Genomic DNA, 13,685 nt, shown 5'->3' on the forward strand with positions numbered 1-13,685 from the left:
AAGTTGTTTAAAAATTAAAATCTAAGTGAAAAAAAGATATTTTTAAGTTTGTAGTTTGTTGTGAGTATTTACAAATGAAAATAATATTAAAAATGAAGAAAATTTGTAAGAGTAATAAAAAAATACGATTTGCAATAAAGAATGAAAAACATGCTTAGATGTAACAATAAAACAAAATAGTAAAAAAAATTTTTTTTAAAAAAAAGAAAAACATAAATATACATATATTTATTTTAAGGGATTCAAAGAAACGATGAGAAGAATCTTTAAGTGAAATATAAGACAATAAATTTAAGTCAATTCAAAAAACATCTTCAAAATTAATGACACATTATAGTAAGAGCAGCAATATATTGTCTTACTTACATATGTAATATAAGTAATTAAAAGTAGTTTAAAAGTAGAAAAACATGCCAATGCAGCAGTGAAAAAAGAAAAAATAAAGAAGGAATAACAAGTATAGCAAGTAGTCTTGCTTGCCTAGCTTCCAAAAGAATAGTCGTGTTCATCAGTCCCCATTTTTTGGGGGTCTCCATTTTTTGGGGGTCCCCGCAGTACCAGAGACCCTCTGACTAAAATATTTATCTTCCAAGAATAAACCTTTACAGAGAAGCAAAGCCTTTCATTACAGTCAACAGCTACAGTTATATAAGACGGAACCTTTTCAAAGTAGAAAGAAAATTTCTTATGTAAAGGTTTACTGTTTCTGTGTAACTTGTAACCATAAGCATAGCTATGATACTGGCTGCCAGACTTATTATTTATGTGTTTTGCATATATTGTAAATAACGAAAACCTGAAACTCGTTTTTTAGATACTTATTTGACAAATTGGATTTAAGAATGACACTATATAACATATTTTCTTCTCACATGGTGGCATTTTTCTCTCCTCACATGAAGTAATTTCATGTCCGATGTTCATAAAAACATCCAAAATCTTTCTTGATTTAAATAAATTTATACATATGGTTTTTAATTCGTTTTTATTATTTTTAATGTTTATTTAATTATTTGTCATTGAAAAGTACATGTTTTCCGCAGTTTATAAATCTGTGTAAAATAAGAGAAATAAAAAATATAAATTCAACTTACCACACTTAGTTCCTCCATTATTTCGTTTTCTTTGAACTGCTTATTTTGAACACTAACTACTTTTTCACATTGTCACATCACTTACATGTTTTTCACAAATATCAACTTGTTAAAGAACACACAATTCTATTCAATGGTAATTATTCAAATATTTGTTTAATCTGTGCGTGAAATAAAACCAAAACTCTAGCAAGTGTTTTCGATTCGATGACTACTCTCAGTTAATAACACTGAAAAAATAATCCAGTGGAGATAAGTTAACCTCGTAGCGTAGTGATTGGCGCGATTGCCTACCACGCTTGAGGTCCTTAGTTCAATTCAGAAATAATACAATTCACAAATATACACAAATATACACAATTCACAAATACACCATTTGTACTGAGGTGCACTGATGGTGATAGAGGAAACAAAAACAATTATGCACTAAAACAATACTTACTGACAGATTCAAAAACTATTCTTACTCAAATGAAAGGCATAACTCCTACAATGCAAATAATATATCATAAAGATATTGCTGCTACTAATTATGTTATTAATTCACATATTCCAAGATTGCACAGTCTAGCGAACCAAATCAGTTGTATTGACATTTTCCACATTAGCCAAATGAAGTTTAAACTTGCTATTAAAAAAATATTTTAGGATCCTGGCAGCTGTTTATGTATTTATGTTAATTTATAAAAAGATAAAAAGAAATGTACAAATAAATACACTTCAAATATATTTATAAACGTATGACTAGATATTGGTTTTTTATATATATTTTTTTATAGTTTTTAATGTCAATTTTTATTTTTTTATTTGATAATATTTTTTTTTTAAAGGGTTTATTATTTTGTTTCTTTTTATATTTTATTTTAAAAACAGTTGAGAACCCCTGAGCTCTTATAAGGAGACAGTTAGTATTATACCTTGGGCATTCAATATACATTGCAAAAATCCCAACAAATCAATGATTTATGATTTTTGCTATTTCAAATATATTGCGTTATCTTTATTTTTTTTATTCCTTTTTTTGTAAGAAAATCCCAAAGTTATTAAACAGAATAATGTATAAAACAACTGTGTTAACGAGTATGTATATATATATTGTTATTATATTATTTCATAATTTTGTAATACAACAATGTTATGTTAAATGTATTTATGTTTATAAAAGCCATTTGTGCCGTGTACGCACTAATAAATATATAAATATAATCACTAGATCCTCAACACATAGACAACTTAAACAAATATAAACTCATACCACTTTCGAACAAAGGGATTCTGAGTATTATTCAATTAAAATATTTAACTTACTTCCACTATCTATTGAAACAATTAGTAACGAGAAAATGTTCAAAAAGGCTATAAAAAATGGATAGTGGAGCTAAGTAGAAGTATGGATTGTCTCATTCGCCCAAACCAATATTAAATCAACTGCTTCACAAGTGTATGGCTAATTAACATATTACAATAGACAATATTTTGAGCTTGTCCAATTTTTTGTAGACAAGGACTGGATTCGACTCCCTGGGGAGCTGATTATATTAACATAGTACAAGAGAGATGAAGAACATTTAAGATAAGGTAATATAGAAGTCTAGGCATCTACAGAGCTTATGACCTGTTAATGGCTGGTTTCAAAATATTGTTGATAAATCCACCTGGTCCATGAAGAAGTATAGAAATTGAAAAAATAACATTTTCAGGCGTTGCCTAGTATGTAGGTGAAATAATTCAATAAGATGAATCTCACCCGCATAAATAAAGGTTTCAGCTCTTTAACTTCACAAACATCAACATATGAAATAATTGAAGGGCTATAGATATTCAAATATAGGCAGAATGGTGAATGTTACACAGTGTGTAAAGTGGCCACTTAAACAAGCCATTGACAGGTCATAAGCCCCGTAGATGCCTAGACTTCTATATTACCTTCTCTTAAATGTTCTTCATCTCTGTTGTAATATGTTAATTTAAACAGCTCCCCAGAGACTTGAATCCAGTCCTTGTCTACAAAAATTTAGACAAAGTCAAAATATTGTACAGCTTATGTTAGGTTTTTGTTCTTTCATTGTGCGTTTTGTAATATTAATAAAATAGATGTACATAAATTGATTATAAACATAAATACGTAGAGCTTAAAACTGTCCGAACATTTTGTTAATTATTTCTGTTTATTAAGTTAGTCTTCTTTGTTTATTCTCAAATGTACAAAGATTTTTTTAAAAGTATATTGTTAAGTGTCCTCGGCACGGGTAACTCCTGTGAGGTTACATTATTTTTATTATAAATTATAGTTTGTAAGAGAAAAAATATGCATAAATAAAAAAATAAAAAAGCAGTTAATGTAAAAATAAAATAAACTCGAATATTTTTTAAATAAACAATATTAACAAAAAATCACAAAAAATATCCGTTCTTCTTCTTTGCAGCCTCAATCCTGGGGATTAGTTTGCAGCAACGTCCTGCATCTTGTCCTTCGCTGGTCTCTATTATCTTCAGCTCAACATATGAGGCGCAGTTCAAATCCTCGCACACTTGCTTCAAATACTCCCGCCGGGGGCGCCCTCTGTGATTTGTCCTCTCAACCATTCCCTCTATTATGTCATGCAGGAGACCTTAATTGCGCATAATATGGCCGATCCATTTGACTTGCCTCTCTGAGATGGTTTTGATTAGGTGCCTCCCTTCTTCGATTCTACTGAGGACCTCGTCATTAGTGATGTGATCTCTCCAGCAAATTCCTCACATCTTCTGTTACGGCACATCTCAAAGGCCTCTAGTCTTTTTTATCTCTTTCGGTAAGGCACTATGTCTCACAACTGTACTTCTTGTCAAGTTGCTTGCGGAGTTTTAGGTTTATGTTGTTTGACTGAACTTAAAATAAACCATTTTATTGTTATCAAAAATATTTTTCACTTTGTGGTATGACATTTTACACTTATATGTTTATAAATTTCTATAAACCACTTTAATTTCGAGTTATATTTCGACCGGTTTCGAGGTTATTACGACCTCATCGCCAGGAATTAAACTAACTTAAACTATGTATCTTATATAATTATATTACCAGTTATAAAAATACTTAAAAAATAAATTATTGGGTAATAGAAATATTCTAAACCTGTAAAAAAATAAAAAAAAGTAAGAAAGCAACACATATTAATAAAACAATTAAAACAATTTTGAATAACACTAAACGACATTTTTATTTATTTTTGTTCCATGTATTATTATTCAAAACTACTACTTAGGTAAATAGTATAAATATGGTTATAAATACATCCTGATAAAAAAAATTGATAACGATAAATATTTTGTACTTTTAAATAAAATCAAGAAAAGAAAATAAAAAAAACATTAATAAAGAAACTTAAACAGTTTTAAAGAATACTAAATGATAAAAAAAAAAAAAAACATCCAGAACTATTGGGTACTAGCTTCTCCTACCCATGAAATTTAGATGAAAGGCCGTCCTATATAAAATAAACTTAACATGCAATGAGTCATCAACGTCATGTTTCACATGGACATATAAGGGCGGGTATATTGCCTTCAGGCAATTTTTGCTTACCTACCCAAACCGTTCAGTTTGAAGAAATAAGAAGTATATAGTCATATTCAAGGTATATTATTAATATGAAATCTTATATTTTTTAACGTAATTTGAAACAACAGTAAACAAAAAATGTACACTATGCTATGAATAGAGGAGAGGGATGGGAAGGAAAGAAAAAGAAGAAAAAAAAACTCAAATATTTAGATAGTATTTTTTCAATCTCGATTTGAATATAAATGAACTATACTGATTGATTTTATACGCGGATAAATAAAATATTGTGATAAACACGTTTTGAAAACATTGCACTCACGTTTTTTTCTTGGAAACTCTTTCGTTCCATATTTACACTATACTACATATGTTCGTTCCATTTAACAGCTTTTCCTCTAATGCAAGCACTCAGAAAATTGTAATAAATCATTTCATCTGAGATATTAATTCTTCTTCCCAGGAATCAGAACCAATCATAAAAATACCAACCTTAATGTGAAAAGGCCCAATACAGATACGTAATATGGAAATATGTAGATCGGTTATTATATAGAAAACTTTAGTACCTGGGAAGTATGTTTAATAGGGATAAGGGAGAAAATCTAACTCCACCAGTAGCTGTTATAGAGTCCTGGGGAACTCTTTGTCAGCCACACTATTTTAACATTTTTTTATTTAGTTCTATTATAAAAATAGTCTAATACAATATTTACAACACAATATTTACATAAATATTTGTTTTCTGTCTACACTGTTTTTGTTTTCTTTTTTTGTCTATGTACGCATTCTATGCTCTAGTCTCCCTCAATGCTTCGATCACAAGTGATTGAAAAAATATTTTAAATATCAAACATTACAAAATCATGATACACTGAAAAAAAAGTCAACATACACAAACATAAAGTTTTAAAAATATTTTCATTACATAAATACTTGGTTAGCTCAATCAAAGGTTACCGAGACAGGAAGGCAAGAGACACGTTGAAAAAAGTGAGAAAGATATCAAAAAGAATGCCGGGAACAGGGTAAACGGTGCATGAAATTAACCTAGGCAAACAAACGTTTGTCACTGGAGGCAATATGAGCAGTTCACAATATAGTTCTGCAACTGACCCTTATACATGGCAGTGAAGTATGGAATTAGAAAAACAAGAATAAAAGTAGGCAAAATGCTCTCGAAATGCGATCTCAAAGGTGAATTTGTGTTAAAAGGCATTATTGATAAAACTAAGAAATGTGTTCTGCGTTGATTTGAATGGATGGAGAGCGAAAGAATGGCTAAAAGAATAAACGATGGAAATTAGAGAGGATACAAAAAAAAAATACAGTTATTCTTTCAGAACTGCTGAAACAGATTCACAAAAAAAAGAAACTGTTACTGCAAAAAAAAATATTTATTAGCTTCCGTTTTACGAAACACTTTAATTTCTTTAGTCTCTAATACAAATGCAGAAAACACAGAAGACCGAAAAGTGTACACACGTCAAAAATCATAGTAATTGTATTGCGTGCATGAGAAGATGTGTGAATGTACAGGAAGCGAGGTATGAATGCAAAGACAGGGTGATGTGACGTTTTATTGTATCTGACTACCTCTTCGGAAACCAGTGTGATTGTTTGTTTTTTCTACAGAGCATTGGTAGGATTAACAGCTGTTCATTCGTATAAAATTTTACGACTTTTAATTAAAATAAAACATTTCTATTGTTTAGAATATTCGTTTATTTAATTAAAAATAAATTAGGCGTTATATTTCATCTCAACGGCTCTACGTCTTTCACAATGTAAAGTTTAATTATAATGAATTATAGAAAATGGGCAACCTTATAATATTTTATTCGCTAAACAAATAAATATTTCAACAAGCAATATGATTGAAATCACCGTTTAATCTTACCCTTTTATAACTAACAAAGCCTTAATGAAATTATCTGATTTTTCTGTTCACAAAACAAAGCGAGACATTTTGCTAGTAGGCGTAAATCCCGTTTTATATGAATAAGAAATGGATCAGATTTTAACTTGTAAAATACTGTGTCATTACACATAGAAAATCTATTATATATACTGTCGTTTCATTGTTTTTTTCCCCTACAACAGACTGCGAGCCAATTACACGAATAAATTACAACACCAAATACCTCGGCTTGAGAAAAATCACATGATTTTTTTTGTTGTCGCCGGGAATCAAATCCGGAACCTTCTGAGCGTAAGTCAAGTGTCTTAACCGTTACACCACGGAGGCCACGATATTATTAGTTTAGCCAGTTATAATTTAAGTTGACGTTTGTTTTTGAAGTTTATTTATTAAAATAATTTATGTTCATTAATAATTATGCATGTACGATTTATTGAAAAAAAATGTTTTATGTGGAAATTCACAAATGTAGTTTTTAATATTTATTTAATTTATTTCAATCTTGTTAGCAAATACTCTAATTGCGAACGTGACCTTATTGTAATTAACTTTTTAAATTTCTACTGACTGTATAAAAAATAGCAAAAATTGGGAAAAAAACTGCCATTTGGATATCGAAAGAAAAAGCGTTTTTATGATTTACCCAAATATTTAGATACCACTAGAAATTGGGAAAGTTTTGGTAAAGTAAAGTTTGAACCACGGGCTTTTAAGCAGTAGGTCCGTGGCACTACCACGGAACCACAACTCGTCATTATTTTATTCAAATCAAAACATAATACTTTTTCAAATTTTATGTAAGATATTTTGTTTTAAATTCTGACCTAATTTTTTGTCTATTATCTTTCTATGCCAAACGGGCTTAACTCTGACGTCGGAGTCGCGTCGGCGTCGGCATCGTTAGGATTTCACTATGGGAAGGGTTTTGTGAAGGTACAGCTCTGAGCGAGTTAATACTCCATTAAGATGTATTAGGTTGCTGGAGGTATGTATTGTAGTAATCCAAATAGTATCAGATTTACCCCTTAACCTTCTCCAGTCACAGACAGAAGCAAATATCAAATCCAATTATGGAAGAATTTCACAGATAAGATATTGATAAAGTTGGCGATTATAAATTAATATCGAATATGCTTTTCATAGTCTTTCAAATTGTATTAGGCTCGGATATTTTGTTAATTGAAAAGAAAAAAAACGTTTTTGTCATAACGTTATTTTTTATTATTTAATCTCGTACTCGTTTAGCTAGTTTTATGTAAATGAGCTTTTAAACTTTTAAATATATTTTTTATTCATACTTTTGTAGATTGTTTAATGATTATGTAATTTTCAATTCATTTTTTTACCTTACAAGCTTGTATCAAGGATTTTCATGTAATTTTTTAAAACTTTTTCATACTTTTAATTTGCAGTGTATCATAATTTTTATTCTGCTTTTGTTGATAATATTATAGTTTGAAATATAAATACGTCTGTAAATAAATAGTGTTATCTGCATGTCCTGTAATGATTTTTTTACAAAAAAACTGGGAAAATTAAATGAAACATGTAAAATATGTTTTCAATATATTTAAAGAAAAAATATGTAAAAAAATACGATTCCAAAATACTTATAATTTGTTCGTAAAACAGACAATATAAGCAACATTTTTTTCTTCACAATTTGTTAATAATTCTTTAATAAGTGATTTTACATGCATAATTATGGGATACATCTTTTGCGAACTTATATGAAAGGCATCGGAGTTGGGAAATAAAATGTAATCTGACGTCATAAAATTACTATAATGGACATAGGCTATTGTGATGTAAGTAAATACAGTTTTGGCTACCATTTGTGTTTGTAATATTGTCACAAATATGAATGACAATATCCGACAAAAGCCCTCCGTATAATTTGCTAAACTCACAGTGAAAGTAGTAGAGTTTAAAAAAATTTAAATCACAAAATATGACAATGACAATTTTTTTAAAAGTGACTCGTTTATTGACAAAAAAATATTGCTTTTTTGTATGGGCGAAACCGAAAAGAATACTTACGGTCTTTAAAACGGTTTCAGGTATGAGAAGACATGTACTTTTACTATGGAAAAAACATTTATTTCCTCGAATTAAAATCAAACACTGGCTTTTTTTCCTATGGTATTATAATTTTCTCTCAAACATATCATCAGTCCAAGAAATTACAAAATACGGAGGTTGAAACATAGGTAAGATGGTGAATGGTACACAGCGTATGAAGTAATAACTCAAACCAGCTAATGGTAGGTCATAAACTTGTTAATACCTACACTTCCATATTATTTTGATACAAGATTTTATTTCATCCCTGTCAATAATTAAAATAGCTGTAATATTTACAATTATTCTGTTTAAACATGCAAAAATCATTGAATTATTACGACATAATTTTCATAAATAATTCACATCCACCCTACCAAGAATCGAAGCCGGGACCTCAAGAACGGTAAAATAAGTACGCTAATCACTACACTACGAGGCGGGATTGTCCCTTCTTAGTTCTTTTTCTTCAGGATTTTTATGAGAATCATTTCAGTATTCATTTAATTTCATTTCATTTTAAGGTCTAGACCGGCGTGCGGCCGGCATTGTTCCGAGACAGGCATGTTAAGGCCTAGACCGGCGTGCGGCCGGCATTGTTCTGAGACAGAAATTTTAAGATCTAGACCGGCGTGCGGCCGGCATTGTTCCGAGACAGGCATTTTAAGATCTAGACCGGCGTGCGGCCGGCATTGTTCCGAGACAGGCATGTTAAGGTCTAGACCGGCGTGCGGCCGGCATTGTTCTGAGACAGGCATTTTAAGGTCTACTAGCGTGCAACCGGGATTGTTCTGAGACAGGCATTTTTAAATTTTGCATAATTTAATAATAAGATTAATCTGGCCCTGGTGCGTTGCGGTCATCCTAGCTTCTTAAGTACCGGTAAAGTTTTTTGACAAAATAGAAGCTACCAAAATAATGCTTCATTTAAAAAGGTAACCCTATACCCACCTGGACATAGACTACGTTATTGAATTCCAAATTTTATTTTTTTCTGACCTTTAGACATGCTTCAACTTGTTTTTCGTGTTCATTTTAATTAAGTCTTTGTGATGTAACCAGCGTCTTAAGTAAATTTAGCATTTAAGAAAATAATTATCTACCACAAAAATTAGTATCACTTTATGGCATTTAAACCCCTACTTAGAGAAAACAATTTACTCTTAAAAGGCTGGTGTACAAATGCACAAATGTAATGAGGACTACAGATGTAACATCGTGTTCCCTCAAACAAAAGATAGAAGATTCTGAATTTCAGACATTTGAAAAAAAACAAAGGATAACTACTGTTAAATAATTCCATTTCCATAGTTTAATTTTTTTTATTAAAATTAAGTCTGTTGTAGAAAAACAAATTAAAAATTATAAATAAGCCAAACATAAAACTAGCGTACACTCCCGCTAACTGCCACTAACCGGCTGATAATACAAATGTCTTCTTATGTATTTGCCTTTTTCACACAAACACCGGCCACATAACAACGTATCTGTCTTCCTTGTTATAAGCTCTATTTCATACTCTTTCTTTTACAGTAAAACAGATTTACCACGGTATTGGCACCACTTTCATTTGTATAATTATTTTCCGCATAGTAAGGATATACATTTTATGTATTAAAATCCAGCATATTCATACAAATTTTATTCTAGATATCTGATGTGAAGATGTTCATTTGAAGATTACAAAGAACATAACTTCATCATTCAAATAAATAAAACAGATATATCTAGTCTTGAATATTATGTAGACTCGACTAGAGAGTAGACTAGATGAATAGACTAGTTGCCAGATACCACGTAAATCAGTACAATGGCCTTCGTTTGTCGTAAAAATTATTTCACCACACATTTTAACCATACGAGTGGACTTTAAAAGGTTTTCAAGAATATTTTTTTCAGAGCACGACATATTGATCTGAACAATGACGGAGAAAATGATATTAAGAAATATAAATCTTGATTTATGAATCTTTAGGCAAAAATTCTCTTCATATGTGGAACCGCAAGACTTCCTTTAGTCATATCTCTGGTTCTTGTCGAAGGTAAAAAGGTTAAGTGACTGACACCACTTTCGCCGAAATTGAAATTTTTATACCACTTTTCTCACTTTTTTAATCTGCGTCGTATAAGCTGTTTCCTATGGATATTGGATTTTAGAGGTAAATCTTGGCGTTTAAATCAAAAACACCAAATCACTATATTACACTCATAGAATTAAGAATAGTCGAGAAGGAGCGTAGAATCATATTTGAATACATCGGACTGTGTCCAATAATTCCCCCACTATGCCCACTTTTACCGCCGCATTTGTGATGCCACCGCGTAATGTTGCACAATAGGAAAAAATATAATCATTTATATAATGTAAGGTTAAAAAAAAGGAATCAGTTAATTTCTCTAAAATTTTAATGTGCGGAAATATGTATTGATCAACACAACAGAGTAGATAAGTAAATGGTCATTTAAAAATAGTAATTGAATTAATGAACTTTATACTGAAAATATTAAATAAATTTTATTTTACATGAAACGGATATTTTTATATCATGTTAAATACTATTTGAAGTTTTAAAAATAATGTCGGTCAAATGTCCACAATAGAGTTTTTTAATCCAAGATCCAATTTTGATTAGTTCTCTCATTAGATGAGCAAAATAGGGTAAAAAAAAATACTACCCTGGCAACACTAACGAAATTTCCATTTTGCTACTTCGACAATCTGACAGATGGAAAAATAATTCAGTTTTCAAGTAATGCATTTGTTACATACACATTCATTTGCTAATTATGAATAATAATTATTATGAAATATGATTGCATTCTGTTCCTTTAAGATCCTAGCAGTATTTATACATTTTAAAAGGACACAACACGGCAAAGTTGAATTCAAATCAGGAGTTGCGTACTGAGCGACGTCTACAAAGAAACTAATGGGTCAAAACGTAAACCTATTCATTTACGAGTAGTTTAGTCGCCTTCTGTTTGATATGCGTATGCGGTTTCTGGACTATTCTTAATTCTATGATTACACTCAATCAAAATTTTTTTTCGAATATTCTTTGGGTTAACTTTAAAATTAGTTTTCGGCATTTTTCCTTAAAAGCTACCTTTATTTTGTGTGCTGTTGTTTTGGAATCGATTTTTGAATTGAAATCCTTAATTGACTACTGCAAAATTTATTTTATAGCGCGTAATTTATTTAGCTTTTTATCGTCTTACATATTTATAAACTCGTATTATATTTCTTATGAAAGATGGCAAAAAACTTATTTTCTCCTAATCCTCTTAATGTCAATGGTACCAATATTCAATACAGGAAATCTATTTAAAAAAAACTAAGAGTACTAATGGATGAACATCTATGCTGGCGAGCTCATATTAATGAATTAAGCCGCAAAATATTTTTCAGTCTTCACTCACTTAGAAGGTTGCAGAATTCTTACCCATTAATATAAAATGCTCACTCGTACAAGCATAACTACTTCTACGTACCCATTCTAGATTACGCTGATGTTTCTATGACTGATTTAAGCTTGGAGCAACTCCATAAACTTGAACAACTTCAGAATACATGCATAAGGTATATTTTTGGTATTGGGAAAAATGACCATATTTTTAATTATTATGGGCAACTGAAATGGTTCAAAATTAGACAGTGGAAAGACTATCACTCCCTCTCATTAGTACGTAGTAGATTTACATAACTTTCATACATATATATAGATTAGTATAGATTTAATATGTAAAATTAAGAAATAATTAGACTCAAGGGAGTATTAATACTAAAATACTAAAATTATGGTCACCCTATCTATGGGATCAAGGACATGTTCGCTTAAGCAGGTTTATGGTCAAGGAAATAATAACTCACAATGAAATATAGCTGCCAGATGTTCAAATTTACAAGAGTTTACCATAGTAAGGATCCGTTCCTTTTTGCATTCCGCCAACATCACTGATCTCCCAGAATTTCCGGGAATTATGCACACACACAGAGGAAGTAGGCGTGACCATAACTCAACATATTTTAAAATGGACCGCCAATAGATCTTATTGGCTTACTTAGGGATAAAATCCTAGCGGCCATTTTGAGTATGTATTATCTAGTCTCTCATTTGGAAATTTAATTTCGCACTAAGGCAGTTACAGGTCTAGCTCTTGCTATTGGCAACTCACACTGTCAAGCGTAATTTTTTATTAATTATAAGCTATAAAAGCGAAAACTTCAATTTTAGAAGCATCATTCTAAGATTCTAAGGTATTCTAACATCAGTCTGTGTCCGTAGTTTAATCTGATCGTATCGCGGACTTATTCCCGCTGAATTGTTTGGATTCCATCATGTTGAAGATGGACAAAATGTTATTCCTCCAAAAATTTGCTAAGTGCGGAATTAAAATCATTGCATGGCACTCCGTAAAAATATTATTAAATATTATTTTCACCGACAGCAATTCTTTACCGTCGATTCCGTCGCCTAGAGACTGGAGTCCGGGATATAAGTTATCGCTGACTACTGGCAATAATATTTGTGAATGGGGTATGTAAATCATTACCCCAACCACTGTACTCGAACGTCTAAATAAGAACCCGAGCGGTAAATTAATTGTATGGATAATTGCCGACGCGCAATTGTGCAAATAAATCCGTCAAAAAGTTACGAGTGGAAGAGCCAGTGCCCAGCCGTTCCCCAGACCATGGAGACTGCATAATCGACCTGGAGCTCTACCCCAGTTCTGGCCAGGAAACTACAGTCAGCCGTGAGTTCTCTTTGTCTTCCAAACAATTTCTTATCAGGGCAATATGATTTGGTAGTTTAGGTTACCTGTGGCAATTATTTAGCTCGCAGGGATTGACCTCCCCGTCATGTATTCGTACACTTTATAATAACAGATGTAATCTTAAGCCTAATTTTAGTTGGTTGCCTAAATATACATGCTCCACCAGAGCTTATCTTAAATTGGATTTTTATTTCTTATTAACCATCTAATTGTTATACCTCGGACACGTGAAATCAAACCTGTGGTTTGATTTCAGACTATCAGAGATGTTACTATAGTATTTCTG

The sequence above is a fragment of the Micrasema longulum genome, unplaced genomic scaffold (genome assembly GCF_059751315.1).
Source record: "Micrasema longulum isolate JH-2025_06_02 unplaced genomic scaffold, ASM5975131v1 h1tg000029l, whole genome shotgun sequence".
In the NCBI taxonomy this organism is placed as follows: domain Eukaryota; kingdom Metazoa; phylum Arthropoda; class Insecta; order Trichoptera; family Brachycentridae; genus Micrasema; species Micrasema longulum.